The sequence below is a fragment of the Manis javanica genome, chromosome 5, assembly GCF_040802235.1.
Source record: "Manis javanica isolate MJ-LG chromosome 5, MJ_LKY, whole genome shotgun sequence".
Classification (NCBI taxonomy): Eukaryota; Metazoa; Chordata; class Mammalia; order Pholidota; family Manidae; genus Manis; species Manis javanica.
The window spans coordinates 131,454,967-131,475,406 of record NC_133160.1 but is presented as its reverse complement, the minus strand read 5'-3'; the positions used below and the strand labels follow the sequence as shown (position 1 = coordinate 131,475,406).

General features: G+C 41.2%; 1 long non-coding RNA gene across 1 annotated transcript in view; it reads right to left on the bottom strand.

Annotated features, from left to right (window-relative positions):
- LOC140849403 (uncharacterized) overlaps window positions 1-20,440 on the bottom strand; it is a 76,312-nt gene that overhangs the window by 33,776 nt on the left and 22,096 nt on the right. Inside the window, exon 2 of the long non-coding RNA XR_012131151.1 lies at window positions 8,944-9,096. This is a non-coding gene — a long non-coding RNA (uncharacterized lncRNA). The remainder of the gene's footprint in view (window positions 1-8,943; window positions 9,097-20,440) is intronic.

Here is a 20,440-nt window from a genome sequence, read left to right as displayed (position 1 = left end):
GACATTGATAATCAATCACAGCACTTTTTTGCCCATTGAACTTACACCTAACATCACAGTCCATTTCAACCCAGTGCTCTAAGCAGCTACTCTCCCCTCTCTGTGAGATCAGTGAAATGTATTTGCCATGGCAAAGTCAGAGCAGGACAGAGGGTGGGAATGGGGTAGGGAGGGATGGCAGCTGATCCCAGTAGACCATTTTTGATACAATCTGATAAAAGTGAGCTTCTTGACTAATGGAAACAGAAGTAAGCATTATTATAGTATTTTCATCATACCAGGCTCCATGCTAAGGATTTCATGCAGTACCTCATCTAATTCTCCTAACAGTCCTATGATGTCAGTACTGCCATCATCCTGAGTTTGAGGAAGAAGAAACCTGTGCTGAGGTTATATAACGTAACCAGAGTCTCACACCCGGAGTGATGAAGCATGTGGAGTCAAAGTCAGGCTAACTCAAGAGCAGCACGAATTTCCAAAGTGGAAGAAGCTTCTCTAAACATTTATTTTTCATCCAAATAAAAAATATATTATGTGGATCGGCACTGGCACTTTTAGTCTGAATGTCAAATGATTACTCGTCACACCCAGCATGGGAGACACCCTGTGGGTAGAGAGTAGAGCTTCAAGGCAGAGGGTTGCCCACAGGGCCTTCACCCTCCATTCTCTTCAGATATTGAGAGCTGCCTAGTTGCTATGGTATCTGAGCAGAATTAGTAGTACTTTCTGTTCAGATGGAAAGGGCTCATGGAAATATTTTGAACTACCCAGAGTTTCACTGGCTATCTTTTGGAAAAGTGCTGAATAGATTTGTCAAACTTAAAGATGAATTCCACACTTTTCTTTTACAAGGAAGTAAGTAGTGTTTTGTGTTTGCAGACATTTACTCTCATGACAAATGTTACCAAGCAGATATTTCTGCAACAATAAACACACTTGATATGTCCCCTCAAGGTAAAGGTAGCATTTTAACAAGTAAGAAAGTCTTTCTAAAGAAACATATATGAAAAGAGCATTTTGGAAATGGTATAAACTGTTGGCATTTATCTGTTGGTATAAACAGTATAAATGTGCCATATGTCAGCACTCTTTAAAAGTTGGAAATTTTCTAATCTGTTTAAAGATCTTTCAGAGTTTCAGTGGGTTTTGAACCCATTTGTTACTGATAGTATAAGAAGAGTGCAATATTATTTTGTAAGAACAACAGACAGACATCAATGAGAATAAGAATTTTTATGAAATATGACTTATTATTTCAACTAAATTTGCGTAACTTACAAATCAAACTGAAAAACAAATTATCATGACTTATTAATTCCAGCCAAGGGTGCATTTCTTCTGTGGTCTTGAGTCCTTCCTTTCATGAGGGAACTTTTTTTTAAATTGAAGTATAGTTGATATACAGTATTACATTAGTTTCAGATGCACAGCACAGTGATTTGACAATTATGTAATTTATAAACTGATATGCATATATTGGGACATGCTTAAAATTTCTTTCCTTAGAGATACACAGCCAAAAACTGTCATTTGGAGCCTGCTGTGATATGCCCTACAGCTTTGAGAACTGCAGTCAGTGGAAAGAAAGTGAAAGCATGGAAGAGCCTCAGTCAACCCAGTGGTCTTATATCTTTATTACATTAAGGCTAAGGCCACTTTATACATTGAATCTAATTGTGTTTAGCCATCAGATTAGAACCCAAGACCTTAGCTCCCTCTCCAGTGGCCAGAGCTCCTAAAGTTTGACCGGGGGCAATCCCATGGATTGATTCTGCCCGGCTGCTTCTCAGTGGAGGCTGGGCTTCAAAAGGAGAGAGAAGCTGTTTCCTGATGGGCTCCCACAATGGCTCTCTGAGCTGACTGGGGTGACCCTAACCCTCCATTGTCCTAGCCCAGCTCAGTATGGTCCCTGGCCATAATTCTCCTCCTGTCGCATAGGCTAAGAAGCTGTCCTGTCTTTCCCTTCTGTCAGTACAAACACTCCAGGTGTCAACAGAGGACACATGAATCGTTGATGTAATTCCCTCAGTTTAATAAGGGAAGATTACCTGGAAGCTCAAGGACAGCTACAGGCACGCTGTCTGGAATTATTATTTTTTTCCCTCCTCTTTCCCCTCTGTCCCTGTGGAGTGTGAGCACCTCACCTTCCCAGGAGTCAGGTCCGTCCCCACAAGAGTCTTATTTTCAGGTCTGATGACAGCAGGTGCTCATCTCTACAGGCAATTGGCAAAACCGACCTTCTCCTGAGAAGGCTCTTTAATCTATCCCTTCTGTCAGTTTAGATGATATTTGAGTGTCTCCGTGCAGCTACTGAACAGAGAGCCCAAGAACTCAGGACTTAGAGGCGTTTATGAGCCCTCCAGTCTGTGAACACCCCCTCTGTTACAGGAGCGGTTTTCCCTCTGGTCCCAGGACTCTTCCTCAGGTTACAGGACCCCTTCCCATGGCCCTGCCTCTGTTGACCCCTACTTTCCTCAGCAGTCTGGTTTATTTCCTTCCCACTTCTTTCTCCAGTCTCGGAAGAACCTAAGGGCTAAAATGAAATTGCTCCTGGTAATGGTGGCAGGTCATTTGAAAACATGAAGTGTTTTTATTTCTCTATCTTTTGAAAACAAGTTCTTGGAGAATAAGCAAACTAAATCTGAGGTGACAGAAACCAAAGAGTGTTTCTCTCTGGGAGGGGAGTAGTACTGTCTGCGGTGGGAAGGGGGAGGCCTTCTAGGGTGGTGGTGGGGATGTTCTGTGGTGGCTGGGTCATGACAACAAGGGTGTACAAGTGCTAAAAACTCATTGAGTTGTACATTTAAGATTTCTATCCTTTACATATGAAAGTTATATGTCAGATTTTAAAGGAAAGTAAATTTCAATAAGTTCCATTCTTCAGGGTTTAGGTGTTCAGAAGCTGGGAAGGTACTCAGACTAGGAGGCCCCTAGGGTCACAGGAAGCTGTCAGTGGCTGAGCAGAGATTCTTTACCCCCAACCTGACACAGCCCCTTCCCAGGAAATCACCGGGATGGAGTGGGCTCCATGGAAATTACCCAGTGGATTGAGCCAGGACTGTCTCTGAGCAGAGCCCAGAATTAAAGAAAAAAAAACCCTCTGAGGAGTATATTCTGCTGTCTGATGAGGGTGAGAAGCATTCCAATGGGATGCAGCCTGCTGCATTTCAGGGGGACCCGGGGTTGGAGCTGAGAGGGCAGGTTGCCTATGTAAGAACACGCATCAGGGCTGGTACTTAGTAAAAGGCAAGAGGTGAGAAAGGAACTTGCCAGGAACATATGAGGACATATTATCCAAGGGCTTAATTGGGTTTTGCAACCCTATAATGAAGCACTGTGGGTGTCTGACAAGAGTCACAATGTGATTCAAAATACATGGAGGACACACTAGCAAGGACTGTAAAGAAAACACCCCAGGGCAAGGAATGTGTGGCTGATAGTTCAGGGGAAGAGGGACCTGCTCCTGGAGAGGAACAATCTGTGATGGTTTGGGGGCCTGATCAAGAGGAAGAACCTCCCCTGGATCAGGGCCCAGGAAGGCTGGGTGGTGTCTGTCAGGCTCTCCACAGCACTCCCAGGGCCCCCGCTCAGTGAGCAGAGCATAAATATCTGTGGCCTAGCCACGCTTATTGAGGGACAGAATGAATACAGGATGTTAAAGGAAAAGGGGTCAAGGAGTAGATTCACAGGTCACTAATTACAACAGAGGGACCAGGACACCAGAGAAACCATCGATGATTATGTGAAACTGAAGAGTGGACATCCAGGAAAGAAATGAATTATCTTGGGTAAATTTGGAAGTGACAGATACCTGTGGAGAAGTGGGGTTCAGAGGATAGGTGATGATGGGACTGGGAGGCAGAGTTGGAAGGCTTTTGGGGACAGGTAGGTATCAGTCAGAATTTTGATTGGCAGGCAACACAAACTTACTCTAGCTGATTTATCTAGAAATTAATTAACTGAAATGTTAGTTCCTAATTCAAGAGTCACAGGGGAGTTTGGATCACCAGGCAGAGGTTATGCACTCCCCTGAACCAGCCAGCAGGAAGCCCTCTGTGTCCGATGCTGACAGCTACCACTGAGATCCCTAATCTTGTGGGTATGGGGTATTCGGCATCTGCATCAGCACCCTGGCACTGCTGCCCCTGTGCATGGGCTGACACTGTCACCTCCTCTCCCACCAGGTGTAATCCTCCACTCTCCCTGATTTCTGTGTCACAGAGCTCCAGGTGCTGGGTCTAATGAACAGGACATAGATCATTACCTACTGAGCAGCAAGAGAGGAGTTTTGGAACCTCTATAGCAGGGAGGGGCTTTGCTTCTCACAAGAAGACTACAGTAGGGAAGGTGGTTCAAGCCACACATGTTTATTTCAGAGAGCAGAGTGATGAAGTCAGAGCGGGCAGTGCCCAGAGTTGACCCACAGGGCTGGCTTCACCACTGAGAGAGCCTTCACTACCTGCAGACTGTCTCCTCCAATTAAACCCAATTTAATTCCTGTAATTAAGAGTCATCTGTTTACCTTAAGAGACTATTTCAGCTAAAAATGTAAATGTCCCTGGAAAGAAACACACTTCATTTTGCTATCACTATTACCTTTCATTTATTAATTTTCAGGGATGGGCATTAGAAGCTGGCTCAGAAGTATAGCAGGGGCCTGGCCAAATATAAATCCCTTGTGAAGATGTGTAGCCAGTCTGCTCAGATTTTTTTACACATGTATTCTCAGTGGCCTGATCAATTTGTCACATGTCTGACATGGTAAGTGTTTTGGTGGGAGAGAAATGATAGAACAGAAAGAAAAGATTTTTTGTGTGTGTTGCTCCTCCTTTGTGTGACACCATGCAGATGGGGCTCAAATTCCCATTTAACAGATGCCACAACTGAAGCTTGGGGTGGTGTGACTTGCCCAAGGCCCCACACAGCTGGTCTGCTGCAAAGACAGGTTTTAGAATTGCCTGTAGTAGCCTCTGCAGCCTAACAGCTGCCCCTACACTCTGCTGTCTCTCCATGAAAGGAGAGGCCTTGAGTGCCACAAGGTAGGGAAAATTGCACTTTTAGTCTAATGGGTTTGAGGAATGGCATACTTTTTGTTGAAGTCCCACGATTGCTTTGGCATAAACGTGCTGGGTGTCCATGGGAGAGGGTGTGCGGTAATGAGGTAGAGACGAAGCCACCGAAAACCAGCTTCTGTTTTATGACTTCAGCTAGCACCCTGGATTTGTCAGGCATGTTTTGTGCAAATAATGGAAACCCAACACAAACTGGCCTAACTGGAAATAGCGAATGTTGGTTCATGGGCCTGGAAACCATGCCAGGAGTGCTCTGAGTCTCTCTCTCCGCCTCTCAGCTTGGTTCCTTCCCCCACAGCCCATCCCACGTGCTGGCAGAGGGGGCCCGTGGCTGTTCTAGACTAACACCTCCCCAGCGAATGGTCCCACCCTGCCAGTGGGGACAGCAGGCCTTTTCATCAATGGCTGTGATGCTGAACGAACCTTGCAACCAAAGGGCTACAGCTTGTGGAGGCACTGAGCTCATGCCTGCCTCTGCCCCCCAGGATTTGGTCAGCCTCATCTCTGTCACAGAGCCTGAGAATGGCCCCCCAGAGGAGCACTGAGGTGCTGGCACCATAGGAAGGGATGGTAGAGAGGCAGATCCACTGATAGTCCCCAGAATGTAGATCATGAGGACAAGGGGATTGATTTATATTTCATTTTTAATTTGCTTTATTTATCACTGTAACCCCTGGGCTTCCAGCAGGGCTGACCACACCGTAGGCCCACTCAATAAATACTTAGTGAATGAATGAATACCCTTAGAGGCCCTGATGCCATGAAAGGGAGGAGGGGCTCATGGGACTTAGGGCAGAGTGTAGGGAGCAGATCCTCTTGTCCTTTAGATGAGTCATGTGTTATTGAATGATTGCAATGGGGCCTTTCACTGCCCACCAGTCAGAGTTAAATAGAGCCCTGCAATGCCAGCCCTCAGGAAGGATTGTTCACAATCCTCCTGGAATGAAAGGTAATGTGCCCCTGAGTCTACAAGATAGATGTGCCCCATGCATTCTGCCTTGGCCACATCTCCACTGCAAAGTGGAAAACCAGCGTGGTGATACCCACTCACTTGCAATTCATGGCCCTGGTGTGGTGGGAGCCTGGGAGGTGCTGTTCCAGAGTAATTAATTCCTCAACTGCTGTTAATTAGGTCTCACATCCTCTCTCACCAACATGCTAGCCAATGCCCCAAAGTGTATTTTGGAGAGAACATGTACCTCAACCTTCCAAAATTAACTCCCACTTTCATGAGCACCATTTGATTTTCCCTGGCACATTGGGACAACAGGACTTTTTGCATTAATAAGAAGGATAATGTGCTCAACTTGTCTAGCCAAACTTGGATTTCTCCAACTAAGACTGTAAGGACATTGAATGTGGAAACATTCTGAGAGACAAAAACAATCCTCAGAAGAGAGGCTGCAATAAACTGCCTGGTTAATATGCACCCGGTGTATTTTGCCACTGTAGAAACTGAGCTTAATTTTGTTGTGACGTGATGCATCTATTTAGAATTTCCTTCCCCTCCTTCTCCTTATAGTTAATTCTGAGTGGAGATAAATCTTGAAAACAGACTAGGAAGGCATAGCAGGAGGCCCTGCTGAGTCATTCGAGAGCCAGAGCTTCCACAGTGCCCCTTTGCTCTTTTCTGATCAATTAAAATGGATGCCAGGAGATAAAGTATTCCTAACGCAACCCCTGAACATTATAGAGCCTCTGTATGTGGAATCCTTCACTCCTGAGAAGGGCTTCTTTGGGCACCCACGGGCATTGAAAAGATCTCCATTGCCTCAGTAGCTGGGCTGAATACTACCGAAGGGTGAGTAAGAGGTTGTCAGCAGCTTGTCAGCCGTCTACCTGACAGCAGTCCGTGAAGGAGGCAAGCTACTGAACTGTCAGTTCCTAAGCCAGAAACAAAGGCTCCGGGAGTTGAACAATCTCCCTCAGGCTACCTGTCTGAGTTAGTGACAGAAGCTCAGGTTCTTCACCTACAAAAACATGACAGTGCTGCGCAGTCTTAACCTCTGTATCCTGCCCTGAGTATAGAGATTTAGATCCTTGGTATTTTCTTCCTTGATGCAGGCAGTCACATCTACTGTTACCTTCATCTGCTATTATGGCTCTTCCTCGTGACCGTCACATGCCTTCAGACATACCATGTTTCACTGAACCTAAGACCCCATCAGTTATAAGATGAACTACTGTCATATGTAGTGCTAAAAAAGAAGAAATACTGATAATTAAATAGGACACGACATTGATCATGACTCCAGAGATGTTAAATGTGAAGAAAAAATTTTACAATCCCTAAAATATGGTGTATTATTTGTCCGCCCAGATTCAGAACTCCTTCTTTTCTTCAAGAAACAGGTTTGAGGATGTGTTGCTTTCTTCCCTCCAACCTTCTGGTCCTACACTGAGTTGCCAGTCATGTTTTGTGCTCCTATGGCCATAGAACTTGAGCGTGAAAACTAGCTGGGGAGAGCAGTGGACTGCGCTGGGAGCTTACATGCCAGAGAGTCCTAGGGCACTGGGCCACCAACGTGCCAGCCTGGTAGAGAAATCTGGTTGGAGCAAATAAGCCGCTCTTAGGAAAAGCAGCTGAGACAGAGGTGGAAGAGGTGTCAGCAGAGTTAAGCTCTTTGAATGCATTTGTCCCAGAGACCGGGTGCAGTAAATCCCCCCTTTGCTAAGCTAAACCTAGGGTGGGTTTTCGTTCCTTGCTGCAGGAATCTTCTTTTCAAAGATGCCAGGAGAGCAAGTACCCAGGCAGAATCTCTCCCTCTGCTCTAGGTTTACTCCCTCTGAGCCCACTGTGATACAAAGACGGTACACAGGAGTGACGGGTGCCCCCACTTGCAGCCACTGTCTTCTACTACCAAGGACATGTGAATCCTGCTTGCTTGCCTGTTGCTTTACCAAGGACATAGAGTTGTGCTATTTTTTAACAGTGAAACCAATTTCTTAAAGAAAAAGAAAACTGAAACACCTCTGGTGGTGATGGGGTCTGGTGGGGAGAGGTTATAGAGAAGAGCAAGCAGACCCAAAGAAAAGGCAGAAAAGAACAGTGTGATTTTCTCGCCTGACTTCCATTCTGTTGATAATGCAAATCTGACCCTTTTTTCACAACCTGGCTGCTGGGGGTGGAGTGGGGTGAGTATGGGTTGAAAAGTAAGGACACACTTCTTGGGAGCTGTAGAAATAAAAATGTGAGTAAACAAAGCCCAATAGAACCTAAAGCTGCCTTCAGACTGTGATGCTTCCAGGTTTCTGAGGTTTGCTAATAGATACTTTTCAAAAACTTTTCTGCATAAAACTTTAAAAACCATCAGGGCATTAATACTACTTCACTTACCCTATTTTAACTCTTTGAATGTTCCCCAAGCCTTTGATTTTCTATCACAGAGAAAGGTAAATGGAAAATTGCTTTTGAGATTTGTTTTGTACAATAACAGTCTTGGGCAGTACCCACCTTGCTGTGTCCTCGTGTGAACCTTGTAAATTGATTACAAACTGCTCCCTTATTCAAAAACCCAATCCCCTTGGAAACTGGAAAGGAAATTAATAGTGGTAAAAGCCAATTTTACTAGTATTAAGATCAAAACCTTCATTACACAAATATATTTGTCCTTTGGTGCCTTTTAAATCAGAAATATTCATTCTGAATCGGTGTTAATCTCACATTTCTGCCATATTTTTCATCTAGATAGATCCCAAAGTCATGGAGTTATCTAACCCTTAATGACAAAAAAGAAAAAAGCACTTTCTCCTCCTGCACCCAAGAATTTTATTACCTTTTCCCCCCTGTGGTGACACTTCTTTATAGTGTTTTCTAAAGGTTTATTAATTTTTTGCATGGAGACATGTTGAATGGAGGTGATATTATTACCTTATGGGCCTTTGAGACAAGCTTTCCCCCAACGAATGTCTTTGTTGGAAAATACCAAATGAGAGAAAAGTGCAGCCTTCCATGGAGCCATCGTTAAAGAAGTGTTCTGCTTAAATTGAGCCTGTCGGGAATCACAATTCTGCTGCTTTCTTTCTAGAGAAAGAGAAAAGAAGTTTGGAACATACCACATATTGCAGCACCACCATTTTTGCAGTTATCTGAACGATAACCGTTATAATCTGGTTCGTCAGTAAACATTCTCCCTCCCTTAGAATATGAGCAAGAAATGCTCCAGGACCGTTGGTGTGGGTCAGATCCCTACAGTATCCTCCTTCTCTCTCCCTGTATGTTTACACATGGAGTCCCCGAAGCCCTCCACAGGCCACCCCAACCTATTCTAATTTCTGAAGTAATTCCCAGAGTTCCAAATTCTGGCAGTGAGGCTGGTAATGAGTTCCTGCTGTGAACAGGTTCAGTGGCTGGAGTACTTCTATGTGCCCCCTGAATATCTGAATGCCCCAGAGGCCCCCCCCCACTGGCCTGTCAGGTACTCCAGTCCCTGGTAGAACCTTAACCCCTATCCACCTGACTCAGGTTCTTATCAGTGTCCTCTCCCACTGGTAAGGGTGATCTCTTGAACATCTGATTTTCTTGCCTTCCCAGCATCCTCTGCTCCTTCCTGTGGTGTCAGACATTAATTTAAATTCTGGAAAGCAAAATGCCATGTTCTTCCTTCACGTGGTTTAGGTCATCCCCAGCCCGAGCAGTTAACACATGGCTCAGCTTTGGCTGATTGCTGTATTTTATGCTTTGGTCATGGTAATTGGCTCAGAGATGAGCACGTGACAAAAGCTGATCCCATGAGAATCGATCTTGGGACTTAAGTTAAAACTGCTGGTTAGTAGCAGCTCTTTCCATTTCTCATTCTCCTCTACACCATTGCTCAAGCATGACATCACTGACATCCAAGTACAGACAATTTTTTCTTGTGGGGGGATGTCCTGTACATTATAAGATGTCTAACAGCATCCTTGGCCTTAGTGCACTAGTTCTGGTAGCAACTCCCCCACCTATAGTTGTGACAACCCAAAATGTTCCCCTAACACTACCACGTGTCTCTGGGGCCAAGAGGAAGCAAAATTGCCCATGACTGAGAACCTCTGCATGAGACTGAAACTGTAAGCTGTATACCTGGAACCGCCAGGGAATTTCGTTAGCCTAGAGAATTTGCCTAGTGGTGATGCCAGTACACAGGGAGGCAAAGCCAAGAGAAGACAAGCCTCAGACCAAATGACATTCTTTATGTTCCTAAATTTTTTGTTTTCCTGGGCATTAAGCCAGTCCTACTCCTTCTGGGGCTGGGAAAAAGACGAAATGTCCACTATCACTTCTATTAAATACTATACTATGTAGGTCCTAACCAGGGCCATGTTGGAAAAACTACAGGTAAAAAGCATGGAAACAAAAATTTTTCTTTGGTGGGTTTCTTTTAGTTTTCTGCCTAGAAGATTATACTCTCTCTATATAAAGATTATATTGCCTGTATATAAAGACAGACAATATAATCTTCTAGGTAGAAAATTAAAAGAAACCCACCAAAGAAAAAAACCTGTTAGAACTAATAAGTAAGTTTAGTAGGGTAACAGGATAAAATCAATACACAGATTTTGGTATGTGTCTATATACTAGCAATGAATAATCATCATAAATGGTAATTTAAAAATAGTACTATTTAACATAGCATAAAAAATATGAAATTCTTAGGGATAAATTTAACAAGATCTAAGTAAGACCTATATCTGGAAAAGACCTAAATAAAAGGAGAAATATACCAGATTAATGATCAGAAGACTAAAATTTGTCAAGATGTCAAATCTCTCCAAGCTGGGCATCCTAATCAAAAGTCCAACAGGCTTCTGAAAATAGAACTTGACAAGCCAGTTCTAAAATTTATATGGACACACAAAAGACCTATAGTAGCCAAAACAATTTTGCAAAAAAAGAACATAATTGGAGTGCTTATACCACCTGACTCAAGATCTGTTATAAACCTACATTAACAAAGATTGTGTAGTATTAACATAAAGAGAGAAATATAGATCAAAGGTACAAAGTAAACATTCTGTTAATATACCTGAATCTATATGGCTAATTAATTTGTTTACAAAGGTGTCAAAACAATTCAGGGACAAAGAATAATCTCTTCAACAAATAGTGCTGGAATTTAGGATATCCATATGTGAGAAAGAAAACTGGAATCTTAGTAGTTATCTAACATTATATACAGAAATTAACTCAAATAGATCACAAATCTCCATGTAAATCATACAATATAAAATTCCAGAAAGATAACATAGGAGAAAAAGTTTAGTGATCTGAGGCAAGGTAAATAATTTTAAAAATAAGACTTGAAAAGCACAAAGCATAAATAGAAAAGTACTAAGCTGCATTTCACTAAATTAAAGGTGTTTACTCTTTAAAAAACACCACAAGAAATGAAAAGGCAAGACAGCTTGGGAGAAAATATTTGCAAAATCACATCTGGGACTTGTATTCAGAATATCTGAAAAAATTCATTCAGCTCAACAAGCTTAAGACAACCCAGTGAAAAACTGGCAAAAATATGTGAAGAGACACTTCTTCAAAGAAGATATATTGATGGCAAACAATACATGAAAAGATGCACAAAATCATCAGTTGTTAGGGAAATCAAACTCAAACCAAATGATCTATATACTCACTAGAATGGCTAAAATTCAAAAGGCTGATAATACCAAGTGTTGACAAGGGTATAAAATAATTGTAACTCTCATTAGTTGCTGTAAAACATAGAGCCATTTGGAAAAAGAGGTTGGCAGCTTCTCAAAACTATATCATTACCATCTGACCTAACAAGTGCCTTCCTGGATATTTGCCCAAGAGAAATGAAAACACATATCCACACAAAGACTTATGTGTGGATGTTCTTTTCGGCTTTATCAAGATCCCTGAAAAGGAAATAACCTAAATGTCCACCAACAGGTGAATGGATAAATAAATTGGGTGTACCCACGCAAGGAAACAGTATTCCACAGTAAAAAGGATTGAACAAATGATACTTTGTCTAATATTGCATTATGCTAAATTAAAGAGGCACAAAAGACTACAGTTGTATGATTCTATTTATATAGTGTTCTAGAAAAGCAAAGTCCTAGTAATAGAAGGAGATCAATTGTTGCTAGGAATCAGTGGGTTGGGAAGAAATTTGCCACAAGTCAATGCTTGGAGTCATGGAAACATTCTGTGTCTGTTTTATTGGTAGTTACAAGACTGTCACATTTGTCAAAACATCAAATTGTAGATCTGTAACAGGTACATTTTATCATATGTAATTCTATCTCAATAAGCTGTCTCCAAAACACAAGACATCTCCATTTGTACTGTTTGAACAGAAGAAGGATGTTATGAACTAGGGGTCAGCAAATGTTTTCCGTAAAGAACCAAATCAAAAATAGCTTCACAAGCCATACGGTTTCTATCACAACTACTCAACTCTGCCTTAGTAGCACTAAAGCAGGTATAGTTAATAGGTAAATGAATGGGTATGGCTGGATTCCAATAAAACTTTACTTATGGACACTAAAATTTAAATTTCACATAATTTCCACATGCTATGAAATACTATTCTTCTTCTGATTTTTTTTCCCCCCTAACCATTTAAAAATGTAAAAACGATTCTTAGCTAGCAGGCCATACAAAAACAAATGGCAGACCAGATTTGGCCCACAAGCTGTATTTGTCAATTTCTTCTGTAAACATGTGTTAGTAAAATACAATTATCATGACTATATCAAAGAGGTGATGCAGGTGAAATTCCTAATATTCCATCCCTGTTTACATGTTAGAGACCTGCACGGACTAGAAATAAGCTTTATTTTTACTTATTCTTCAATAGTACGTATCTGTTTGCCATATTAATACTACTTTTGGAGGAGTGGACCTAAAAAATCAAGACTTATTTTATTGAATAAAGTACAACTTTCCAAGCTTAGGACATACATCTGGATTCATCTTCCCTTGTAAGAAGACATTTTTAATACCTTTAAATTATTTCTAAAAGCTTTAATAAATACTGTGTCCAAACCATACACTTCAGCCTCTATTCTCTCCCCTCTCCCTTAAATTCTAACTCTTGAAGTTATGATAGTGTCTTTGTACTTGCTATAGCCTCTGGAATGTTCTTCCCCTACATAATAGCACTTCCTCAGGTCTCTGCTCAAAAATCCTCTTCCTCATAAAGCCTCCAACAGTAAGCCACTCTCCTAGCTTACCCTGCCCTTTTTCCCAGCTTTCCTTTTTTCCGTAGCACTTATTACTGTCTGCCTTATTTCTCTATGTTTATTTGCTTCTTTTCTGTCTCTTCTTACTAGAATAAGCTCCCTGAAGGCAGAGACTTTGGATTTTCCCATGCTGCACTGTAAGCGCAGTGCCTGGAAGAGTGCCTGACAAACAGGCCCTCTTATCTTTAGTAGGTGCTCGAATGTGATGTGCTGAATGAATGCACAGAAGGGTACATCTTTCATGGGAACATCATCCAACAATTGCCCTGTAGTGAGCTAAAAATTATGCTGAGAACCAGTGGACATGGAGGATGGTGGGAGCAATCATCTCTTCAGGCCGGCCAGATGACCCTGCCAGTAAGGAAGGTGAGCACATCACACTGAGAGAGTGTGGCTCTGCAGACCCCTGAGGATCCCCAGTGGAAAGATGTTGCCTTTGGGAAACACACCTGACAAGGTCTTGAGCAACTGCCATACTGGAGAACATTCAGTAACCATATCTTCTGCTGAAAAAGTAATGGCCATTTATTTTCCTGTCCCTCCGCCTAACTTAACTAAACTTCTTTCTAACATTTTCTTGTTAAAATGCTTGTAAATAAGGAGGGCAGGTTATTTAATAGTAGGGCATTTCCCAGGTTTCATGGAAGAGGTTTGAGTGAGGAATAGTATGTTAGATTCCCAGAAGGCAGTTCAATGTTACAGGTGTTCATAGCACAAGAGTTATAATACAGTATATTTCTTCATAAAGCACATTTTGCTGTCACAGAACTGCAGTGTCAAATAAATAAAACTATGCCTTCGAAGTTCCTGACGTATGTCGACATTTCCAGACTCTCAGTTCTGTAATGAAAGATTACAATGATGGTTGTGAACATGAATGACCTAGAGAAAGAAGTTTTCTGAAGCAGTAAAAATAATTTTTTTAATGGATAAAGACTTTTTCTTTTAAACTATGCATTTATCATGAATTAAAAAAGAGAAGACAGATAAAAGAAACACACAAATTGGTTTTAATTCTTTATAAAATCTTATACAAACTACAAACACAAACTTTGAACAAATTTGTGTTTGAAACATCTTCCTTTTTGCCACACAGTTGAAAATATCTTCCTGGGGAAAATATAGCCCATATTTTCCTAAGAAATAAGAATTGTGTAAAAATTAGAGCATGACTAAGTTTGAATATCAGAGACTGTTGTCCATATACTTGTTCTGACTCTTGGCCTTGAAGGAGAATGTAAATGAATTTCCCCTTCTCTCTCTCTCTCTCTCTCTCTCTCTCTCTCTCTCTCTCTCTCTCTCTCTCTCTCACTTTCTCTCCCCCTCACTGTCTCTGCTGTGTGTGATTTTTAATTGATTCTAAGACACACTTTTTTTGCATTTCAACATTTCTGAAATCAAGATGTCTTACATAACGAATGGCATCTCTACTAGTCAGCATTTTTCTTTGTTTATAGTACATAAAAATATTGAATCTCACAGCTAATATTATCTTAGATTCTGTGAAATAAGGTATACATGAGATATATTTTATTGTTTTACTTTTTATTCTCTTCCCCATCAGGGATCATTCTCCCCTGCCCCTCAGTTCTTTATGAAGCATACAGTAAAGCCCAATAAAAAAGAAAGATTTTACACTGTTGACTCACTGGCTCCATGACAGTGGTTCTTTTGTGATTATTAAGTCTCAGTACTTCTAAATAGATAAGTTTCATCTTATATTTTCAGACCCTTTACTTTATAGCTCACATGAAAAGTTATTATTAGCAAGCACCTGGTTAGCATGAGTTTCTGTGAATGTCTCAGCCTTGACAGAAGTTCACCCCTTTCTTGGTTTTCTTTCCTTTCTGTAGCCAGAATCCTCACCCATTGATTGCTTAGATAATAAATCTAATTTAATCCAGGATTTGGCTTAGGAATTATATAATATTTATGTCACATTCTATGTATGTCTGGTAGCTCATTATTCTACAAGGAGTTATCAGTGCCCATGAAATGTTAAGGGTGGTGGGCCAATGTTGGCGAACACCTTCCTTCAGGACCAGACCCCAAAAATAAAGGCCAGACTCTGTGGGAAGGGTGTGGGCTCTGGTGCCAGAAAGACCTGAGTTTTAATCCCGTCTCAGCCACTTTCACCTGTGTGAACTTGTAAACAAATTCAACACAAATATCTATCCCGCAAGGTTAGTGTAAACATTGGGTGTGTGTAAAGTGTTTGAGTTTAGGAGGGGCTTGAGACATGGTGGTTAGCAATATTGTTCAAGATCTCGTATAAGAAAGGGTGAAATCTGGGGAGGTGTTGCACCTTTTAGCCTCCTCCACTGTTCTCGTTTGTTCACTTAAGATCTCAGGGTTCTGATAATTCCACCTTTGCCCTGCCACTACCTAGGATCATGCAAGTTTAGAATTGCTCTGGGTATCTGTCATGAATTTACATTTCAACATGAATTTAAGGTGAGCCGACAGACCTGGGTTGGAATTCTGACCCTGCTGCTCACCACCTGTGTCACTCAGGCATGTGCTTACGCTGTGTATTAGTCAGGGAGACCGAGGAAGGGAGCCCCTTGGGTGTGTGTGGGGGTATAGACATAGCTGTAGATACTTATTACAAGCAATTGGCTCACGTGACTGTGGAGACTACCTACCAGGATGAGTCTGCAGGCTGCACACTCAGGACAGCCCACGGCATGGTTCCAGTCCAAGGTCAGCAGGCTCGAGACCCAGAAAGAGCCAATGTTTCAGTTCGAGTCCAAATGGAGAAAAAGTCTATCTCATGTTCAAAGGCAGTCAGGCAAGAAAATTCTCTCTTACTTGGGGAAGGGTCAGCCTTTTTGCTTTATTCAGGCCTGTAACTGATTGGATGAGGCCCACCCACGTTAGAGAGGGCAATCTTGCTTTACTCAGTTTACCAATTTAAATGTTAATCTCATCCAAAAGCACAGAAACAGCCAGAATAATGTTTTAACAAATATCTAGGTGCTTGGTCCAGTGAAGCTGATGCATAAAATTAACCATCACACTCTGTCTGGGTCTCACTTTCCTTTTTGTGAAAGGGGATGGTAGTCATATCACATCATGGAGTTGCTGTCAGGAGCAGATGGGACCAGATAGGCAAGGTCCCTGACATTCGATAAAGGCCAGTTTCACTCTCATTTTCCCTTCAGTATTCAACCTTTCAGGCATCTGCGAGCAGGTCACAGGTCTACCCTGGTCCTGTGTCCTCTCCTTTGCTCTTGGAACTCTATTATGCTCACGCTCCAGTCTAGCTCAGCTCTCCCCCCTACCGAAAATGCCACCAGGTTATCTCCCAGTTAAAGCAGTCCTTCTCCTGTAAGCTTCTTGTGGCGTCCAACCATCACCTGCCAAGGAGAACAGACTCAACTTTACACTTGAGTGTAAACTTTACACAGAGTCTGGTCCCATAAACTGATGTATTTGTGTCCATGAAAGACTATTCCCTTCCTAGTCTTGGGGTTCCTTTGTGATGCAAGGTGCATCAGCCAGCCAAAGCCATCAGTCAGACGTTCACAAACCTAAAGCAGTTTGTGAGCAGGCCAGCCGCTCCACCTTGCCTTGTACCTCCCTTGCAGTACACATTGCTTGGCGAAGCAAGATAAGCTGGGTATTTCACTTTCTCAGTGCTGGGTGAATGTGATCATACATCACTTTAAAACCACTCCATGTTTTCTTCCTCAGTATTCCACTCGGGCCTTCTGTTTATATGATTACTGAATTTTCCATCCAAATCGCACCTAAACGTCCACTCTGTTTCTTTCCACTGTTACAATTTCCAGATTACAGTGATTTCTTTCCAGTGTGTTTAATCTTAAGTAAGTGAATATGGCTGTACTATTTTCCATTAATTTAATGTTAACTGAATTGAATCTTGTTTTCATGAGATGGGAAGGGGTTGGCTGAGACAATGTAGAACAGGATGACTAGAGCATGCTGGTCTGTGTTACCCTTAGTCTAACAATATCTTTTGACTTTGACCTGACTCCTCCTGTAGTCACTTCAGATTCAATTCCTCTGTCGTGTTCATCTCACTTTGGGGCTTATAGACCTACTCATTTCACCAAAATCAAAAGAGAAGGATACATGGGTAACTAAATATTTGATTTCTCAGTAATATTTAAATAACCACAATCCATAGAAGAAAATACATTTTTGTATAAATGCAAAATTTTAATTGCAGATCTTAAATTTAAATCCAAGTCATCCTGTCTTTCATAATATGTCCAATCCAACTGCACACATTTCTTTCGTTTGGGTCTTTTTGGAAAATGTGACGTATATAACTAAGGTTAACAACTGCTGTCAGAAAAGCAACTCATAATGAGAAAGTATGGAGTTCCAGAAGATTTACGTTACTTTCTGCCCTCTGGGTACTTAAAAAATACATGTAAAAACTGAAAATAATTTTGATTAAAAATCAAAACAAAAATAGTCTCTTGGAAATAAGTCACTCTTTGGCTAAATGAAATGGCCTTGCTTTCACTTTTTCATTTTCTGCCTTTTGTGGAACCCCTGACCTCAGGGCAAGGTGCTTGGATCCAGGTTTCTGGCCTTGTGACTAGCATGAAGTGATGAGAGCGTGCAGGGTGGAGGTGAGGGCCATCGGCCACGCCATGTATTCCTCTCCCTGCCACTCTCTGAGCAGGTAGTTCCTGTTGTAAGTCTTTGCTACTGGTGAAATTGCTCTCTGAAACAGACCTGGCTCCCCACTTGTATTTAGTTATTCTTCTACTTCATTCCAAGAAAATGAGCCATATGGTATTTGTGTTTACAATGATTCTTTGCTGTCTCCAGATTGCACAAAGGCTCATAAAGTGAACCTGACTACTGGAAGTGCAAAGTCCAAGTGTTATGACTCTGCTTAGCAACTCCTGAATGATGAAATTGGTGCCTGGGAGGAAAACCAGGTATGGACCTCATCATGAACACTAAGTAATGGAGGGTGTGTAACATTTAACACCATATACAGACATTCCTCTTGTTTGTAATCTGGGGATCAGCCTCCCCTCCCTATTGGTGTTCATTCTGAGGACAGCCAATCTATGAAGACTCTACCTACCTAGAATCTACTGAACGATCTTTTCACCTTATACACACACACATGCCAAATCACACCAAGCACAATTATTCTTGGTTAAATGTCCCATCACTTAATTCCCTAATCCACAGCTGATCATTTCTTCCCAAAACACCAACCCCCAAGCCTCTGCTCCTGGAGATAATTGCCAGCCTGCTCCTGGAGATATTGCTTCTTTATTTTGCCTGTGTTTTGCTCAACAAAATTCACATGGCAGTTTGTGAAACCCTCCCCCTCTTTGTAACATGGCATAAAATTGTGTATCAGAAAGATACATTAGGAGATGTGACATCTGGCTTAGGTGGTTCATGGCTAACTCATTCATTCATTCATCTATCAAATATTTATTGAGAGCCTGCTGTGTGCCAGACATTGTTCCAGCCATGTAATACAATAGAGAATCAAGTGGTCAAGGTCATAAAGGTCGGTCATGTTGAGGGGTCAGTCAAGAACAAGGACACAAGGGAACAAAGACATTTCAGGATTAATTATGATTACCACTATGAATAAAACCAAACAGATCAATATAATAAGAAGGGAGTGGGGATTACTGTTTTCTTCTTCTCTTAAATGAACATTAGTAAAAAAAAAAATTTGTATCTATTTCTTTTGTGTGTAGTGACAACACTTAGGATCTACTCTCTTTGTAAACTTCAAGTATATAATATAGTATTACTAAGTATAATCACCATGCTGTACAATAGATCCCAAAAATTATTCACCGTTTACAGGAAGTTTGTAGCCTTTGACCAATGTCTTCCCATTTCTACCCCTTCACTGTCCCAGGCCCCTGGCAACCACTGTTCTACTCTTTGAATATGACTGCAATTTTGTAGATTCCACATGTAAGTGAGATCTAACACTATTTGTCTTTCTGTGTCTGGCTTATTCCACTTAACATCATGTCCTCAAAGTTCATCTATATTATTGCAAAAGGCAGGATTTCCTTCTTTTTTATGGCTCAATGATATTTCACTGATGTATACTACACATTTTCTTTATCCATTCACCCATTGATGGACGCTTAGCTTGTTTCCATATCTTGTCTATTGTGAAAAATGCTACAGTAAACAATGGGGATGCAGATGCCTCTTCTATATCTTGTTTTCATTCCTTTTGGATATATGCCCAGAAGTGGAATTGCTGGATAATATGGAGTTCTATTTTTAACTTTTTGAAAACTTCATACTATTTTCCATAATGGTGATACCAATTTGCATTCTCATCAGTAGTGTACAAGGATTTCTTCTCTCCATAACCCTCACACTTGTTATCTCTTGTCTTTTTGATAACAAAGACAAAATAATTGCCCTAACAGGTATGAGGTGATTTCTCATTGTGGTTTTGATTTGCATTCGATTTGATGATTAGTGATGTTGAGCATGTTTTCATCTACCTTTTGACCACTTGTATGTCTTCCCTGGAAAAATGTCTATTGAGATTTTTTTCCTGCTTTTAATTGGGTTATCTGTTTTTTGGCTATTGAGTTGTATGAGTTTCTTATGTATTTTAGATATTGACTCCTTATCAGATACATGACTTGCAAATATTTTCTCCCATTTGGTGGCTTGCCTTTTCACTTGTTGATTGTTTCCTGTGCCGTGTAGAATATTTTTAGTTTGATGCAGTCTTACTTGTTTGTGTTTCCTTTTGTTGTGTCTGCTTTTTGTATCATATCCAAAAAATCCTTGCTAAGTCCAGTCAAGAAACTTCCCTTGTTTTCTTATAGGAGTTTTATGGTTTCATATCTTACATTCAAATCTTTAAACCAATTTTTGGTTAATTTTTGTGAGTGGTGTAAGACAAGGGTCCAATTTCATTCTTTTGTATGTAGATATCTGATTTTCCCAGCATGATTTATTGAAGACACTATCTTGTTCCTAACTGTGTATTTTTGGTGCCTTTATTGAAGATTAATTGACCATATGTGTATGACATAATTCTGGGCTCTCTAATCTGTTCCACTGGTCTGTTTTTATTCCAGGACCGTTCTGTTTCTTTCCAATGGCTTTGTAATATAATTTGAAATCAAGAAGTATGATGCCTCCAGCTTTCTTTATCTTCCTCAAGATTGCTTTGACTATTT